A 6,704-nucleotide genomic window follows, 5' to 3' on the forward strand; every position below is an offset into this window, starting at 1 on the left:
GATGGCAAAAGGTCTAAACAATTGAGACTATGATTACGGCATCCCTTTTCATAGTTCTGAAACTGTTTAGACACACATGCATGCTATCTAAGGAAAGGTGTATGATTTTGATAAAGTTTTATCAAAGCATCTCGTATCAGAAATCTGAACTTTGGTAAGAAAGTCAATAAAGTATTGATTTCTAGAAGTCCAGCTGATTTCTGAGTATATGTCAAAGCTAGTGGGAGCATAAGTGTTATGCTAATAATCATCATGTTAGTGGGAGCATGATAATTATTGTTAGTGTTGCAAGTTAGCAATGTTAATTATAGAAAACAAAAGTTTCAATTCGTGAGGTTGCAGGGATTGAAAAAGTTGTTTTGCTATAATTAAGAGAGAGGATATACTTCATTTCAGTTCTAAAGGCTTAGATTGAGACCTTAATCATCCTTAGTCAAGAATATATATATGAATTTCATGTTGGATTGGTTCAACTTAAGGAAATTCTATATATTGTGTTCTCAAAATTCGATTATGATTACGGCATCCCTCTTCATAGTCAAATTTTGAAAACATGGCAAATAAAAAATATTGTAGTAAAAGACTGGTCTAGAATCATGTCTTTATGTGAGACATCATGAATCGTGTACCATTTGCTTTGGGTACAGGATCGATATATTGCGTTCTCAAAATTCGATTATGATTACGGCATCCCTCTTCATAGTCAAATTTTGAAAAACATGGCAAATAAAAAATATTGTAGCAAAAGACTAGTCTAGAATCATGTCTTTATGTGAGACATCATGAATCGTATACCATTTGCTTTGGGTACAGGATCGATTGCATGTGCTATAATATTTGTCATTTCTAAATTTTTTCCAAATGCCCAAAGGCATTAAGAAGGGAAAAGGTCTAAAATTGGATATGACTAAAATGATTAAGCAATTGTCGAGGACAATCTGAGGTTTACCAAAGATTGGTTGCTCAGGGACAGTTGGAAGTATAGTGCTAATTTTGGAAGGACCATATTGACATATTCTGAAAAGAGGCATCTCTTATTCAGAAGTGATAGTCAAAATGAGAATATGGAGTTGTCTCCATAGGTGGAAGTTATCTATGTAAGATTAGAAAACTTAATGCAAGAAGCATGTCCAAAGCAATGTAATTTGAATATGAGACTTAGTTTCCATGGAGTTGATCTCCACTGGAATACCTTATAATGACTGTTGACAAGTCTTTGTGACTTTGTACATATTCATTACAGGAGGGTCAGTGCATATAAGTTTAAAATCTAAACAGATTTCAATAAATGATAGGAATTTGAAATTCTTACATTTTTCGATAAGGATTTGGGAGTGTGAAATTAGAATCATTGAAATTATGTTCAATTGGTTTATTTCACAAAGTAAGGATCATAGACAAACATAGAGTGCATACTTGGTGTATGGCAAAGCTATTGTTTAAGAAAAACATAGTGTACATGCTTGGAGCATGGGACAACTAGTGTTTTTAATTCAAGTATAAAGTTGATAAAACCGAAACAATGAATAATGAGTAATCAGTATGGTGATAAATAAAAGTGTTTATTTATATTCATAGGGTTTGATACCATATTTGATTCATTTATTCTTGTGTTTCACTTTGCATGTTTTGACTTCCAGAATAACTAAGTCGCTCTTCCTGAATGATTAAGTTATTCAAACCATCCACAGTCGGTCATATGTTAGAAGTAGATATGAATCAAGATTGTCATGGGTTGGTTTGTAGAGGTCCAAGTTGGTGGACAAAGTGGTGCTACAACACTCATGAGTGCTCATAAGTTCTGAGTATTGGATTCAACCCGCGCTCATTTGAATCACTTCATGGATTTTATCACGAGTGATCATGAGACGATAATATCTTATATTCTTCAAACCTAGAGATATGAATTGTTACTATGAGTTGGTTATACATTGATTGCACGAAAACGCATTTGGTAACTCGATGCTATAAAACGTGTCTTTGTGTATGATTCAACAAGTAGTAGAACAAGCCATATGAGTCGAAGTTTATCCATTCCTTTTACCTTCGGGATAAAAGCGATATATGTGGGCCCCTCGATGATTTAGCGATGACACATGTGAGTGCTTGGCCAAGCCAGGACTGATTTGATTTGTTCAATCAGTCAGTCATCATAAATCGAAAATCGGGAAACAACAAATGGACAGAGAGAATGATTATAATCCATGTCTTAATCCATATGATATCTAGAATGGAGGAATATATGATCCCTTATCTAATGGACAAGTCATTGACAGAGGTCAGAGTTCATTGACAAGATCAGAGTTCGACAGCGGCTTTAAGAGCTACGATTGCCAGTTGGTTTTTGAAGTCATACTCAATAATAGTTTTAGACTTATCCAAGTGGGAGACTGTTGGATTAATGTCTAAGTCCATAACTATATTTGGTATGTACTTGACCCGACCCGGCATGGTCCATTTGGGTTGCACTTCACCGACACAATTTATATGGATAGTCTTTTGAGAATAGTATATTTATGATTTATATTAATATATTATAAGTTCTAATATATTAATATATAATCATATTATTTAATTAGTATTGATCAAGAATTAATTTATAATTAATTAAGTGATCAAAAGGAACTAATTAAATATGGACTCTTAGATATATATATATATATATATATATATATATATATGTAGTGGGCCAAGTTCATTTAGGTTGGGCTAAGTCTTCATGGATAGTCCATGGAGCTTTAACCCATGGATCCTAGGAAATGAAAGGTCATGGGTATTAGGGTTTAAACCTAATCCTCCACACTATATAAAGGGTCTTATGGTTCATGAAATTATGCTAGTGGCTAGTGTGGATACACTAAAGAGGGCAATAACCGATTTCATAGTGTGAGCCAAGTATCCATATTCTCTAAAGGTTTTCGAAGGTGTTTTGGTGATTTGTGATTCCGCTTGAGGCTTCCACACTATTGGGGCTAAGCTCTTAAAGTTTGAAGACATCAAGCTACATCAAAAGGTATGTCATCTAACTAGAACTTTGTAGTATAGGTGCTTCATAATATGCTAGTTAGGATGAAACCTTGGAATATTTAATATTTGCATGTATAATAGAGAAAACATAGATCCAAGGTTTATAGGGTTGCATGTACACCATAGGAGTGTTAGAATGCTCAAAACCCAACACTTCATAGCGAAACACTTCCCAAACCAGGACTTACCCCCTGCAAGGTTGGGATGTCATTTCCTATGAGTAGTATGTCATCCACATACAATACCAAAAAGCTAACTATACTCCCAATAGCATTAACATATACACAGGACTCATCCTCGCTCCTCGAAAAGCCAAACTCTTTGACTTTCTCATTGAAACAAAGATTCCATCTGCGAGATGCTTGTTTTAATCCATAGATGGATTTTTCAAGCTTACACACTCGATTAGGGTACTTTGCATCGAAAAAACCATCTGGCTGACTCATGTAAACATCCTCAGCCAACTTTCCATTAAGGAAAGCGGTTTTGACATCTATTTGCCATATTTCATAATCATGAAATGCAACAATGGCTAGCATAACCCTAATAGACTTAATCTTCGCTACTGGTGAGAAGGTCTCATCATAGTCAACTCCCGGAGTTTGACTAAAGCCCTTCGCAACCAGTCGCGCCTTATAAGTATGTACCTTCCCATCCATGTTGGTCTTCTTCTTGAAGATCCATTTGCACCCGACTGTCTTACGACCCGGTACATTATCAACCAAGTTCCAAACTTGATTGTCATACATGGACTGAATCTCGATGTCCATAGCCTCCTTCCATTTGGCAGACTCATGGCCTGCCATGGCGTCCTTGAAGTTGTTAGGTTCATCCAAATTTATCAGTTTACTATCACTGATAAATGCATCACATTCTGTAGTAATATGGAAACCATAATAAAAATCAGGTGTGCTCCTAACTCTTGTGGAACGCCTCAGAGGTACGGACTCATCAATCGGCTCAACAGGAGTTTCCTCCTCAGGGTGATTGCTAGTGTTTGAGGTTCCTTCACCACTTGACTCTTGAAGTTCTTCAAGGTCAATTTTCCTCCCACTGTTTCCTTGGCTTATGAATTCTATCTCATGAAAAACTCCTCTCCTTTCCACGAAGACAACATTGTCACTCGGTCTGTAGAAGAGATAACCAAAAGATTTATGTGGGTATCCGATGAAAATACATCGCTCACTTCGAGGTTCGAGCTTGTCGTGAGTCTCGCGCCTCACGAAAGCCTCACAACCCCAAATCTTGATGTGGTCTAAAGTGGGAACTTTCTCAGTCCACATCTCGTGGGGTGTTTTGGCAACCTTCTTGGTAGGGACTAGATTAAGGATATGGGCGGCAGTCTCTAAGGCATACCCCCAGAATGAGATTGGTAACGAATCTCGACTCATCATGGAACGAACCATGTCTAATAAGGTTCGATTGCGCCTCTCAGCCACACCATTCAATTGTGGTGTCGTAGGAGGTGTCAATTGTGAAACAATTCCACATTCCTTAAAATAGTCAAGCAATTCGATACTAAGATACTCACCACCTCGATCGGATCGGAGCATCTTTATCTTCCTGCCCAGCTGATTCTCCACTTCCTGTTTATACTCTTTGATTTCTCAAAGGTTTTTGACTTATGCTTGATTAAGTAGATATAACCATACCTACTGTAATCATCAGTAAATGTCACATAGTAGCGGTTAGCATCCCTTGTGGCGGATCTGAAGGATCCACACACATATGTGTGTATGAGGTCCAACAAACCTTCACCCCTAGAACAAGTACCAGTGAAGGGTGACTTAGTCATTTTTCCAAGTAAACAATATCCGCAACTATCATCTGACTTTAAGTCAAATGACTCCAAGACTCCAGCCTTTTGGAGTTGGCCTATGCACTTCTTGTTGACATGTCCAAGACGACAATGCCATAAGGATGCCTTATCCAAACTAGTGGAAGAATGAATTTGCAATACATTATTTCCTAAGTTGTCTACAACCGACACAGTTTCATATACACCATTACAATGTAATGCTTTAAAATAAAGAACACAATTATAAAAACCATTTTGACTTGCCTTAACCCAATTTGATGGGACATGAAATGATGATTAATTTACAATTAAAAGTCATGGCCATGGTGGTGCCCTTCATTGTCGTTTAAAATAAATAAATAAAATATCTAACTTACTTACGGTCAGGTTATAGATTTATTAAAATTTTCGTTTATGACCCTCTAACATATATTTTACTTTTTATTTATACCTTCAACTATTAAACATTTTAATTGTCATATAATATCTCAATTTTATTTTGTATAATATCTCAATTGTATTATAGGGATTTTCATATAATATTTCAATTTTAAAAATTTCTATAAGTTTTAATATTAACTAGAAAAGGACACGCGGCTCCGCCGATTTTAGACTATGTCATAGATATTAAAAATCGGCAAACTTTAAAAGATGGGTTAAAAGTGTAAATCGCCACAAACAGGGGAGAAAGCTGACACCCCCTAAAATTAAATGTCAAAAGTGAACAACCAAAAGAAACAACATTGAAGGAGAAAAACAAAATATGTTATGGCTATAGCGTGAAAGTTGTCAACGTTGGAAAAATATAGTGGCAAAAGTCAAAAGGAGGTTTTTTGTGTAAAAATATAAAAGTTTTGACTGCAACATTCAAAAGTGTCAAAGTCATTAAAAATTTGTAGCAAAAACATCAAAATATAAAAGTTTTGACTCTAAGGACGAAAAGTGTCAAAGTCACTAAAGATTTGTGGCAAAAACCTAAAAGCCACAAAAACTTAATCAAAACTTAAAAATGTAAAAGATTTCACTTCGATGACGAAAAATGTCAAATTCACCAAACATTTGTGGCAAAAACCTTAAGCCAAAAAATTTACTATTCCTAAGGTCCTTGTTGTGATTTAATATATATATATATATATATATATATATATATATATATATATATATATATATATATATATATATATATATCAATGGGGCCGCAAAACGAACCTAACGAACATGAAGGGAGATTTGTTCGTATTTGTTCATTTAACCTTAAACGATAAATAACAATCACAAACAATTAAATGAACAATAAAAAACATAATATGATATTTTTTCCACAACTATAATAAATAAAATTATAATTTTTATTTACCACCGTTTTGTCAAACACTGTCATATTTTAATTTTATTAATTATCAAGGACATCAACTACATGAATATTACAATTATTACGTGGTGCGTTCGGTGGAATATATGAATTAAGTCGAGCATTATACAATATTTCCTATCCAGCTGAACGTTTTGATCTGTTGTGATTCCAAAGTGGCAAAATTGTATGCATTGGATGTGATTCTTGTAAATCGACTTTCACATAATGGTCATTATGAACGAAGACGATAACAATAAATCTATGATGTGAGATGTTTTCCGAACCTTGCCAAAGCGGAAAACAGGTCGACAAACATTGTTTGTCTAAAAAATAGACGATTACACTATACTTATTAGCAATGAGGAATCTGGTATCCGACATAATCAATCAATATTCATTTTGTTCAGAATCCAATCCAGTGAAACTCAACGAGTAATGTATGTTGTTTATATAATCCAGAAAAATCATTGCATATCGTCCTCAGATTTCTAATAACTCGTTGTAAGAGATAGGAGAGAGAAAAAC

Source organism: Lactuca virosa, chromosome 5 (genome assembly GCF_052849685.1).
Source record: "Lactuca virosa cultivar CGN04683 chromosome 5, Lactuca_virosa_CGN04683_v6, whole genome shotgun sequence".
NCBI classification, from domain to species: domain Eukaryota; kingdom Viridiplantae; phylum Streptophyta; class Magnoliopsida; order Asterales; family Asteraceae; genus Lactuca; species Lactuca virosa.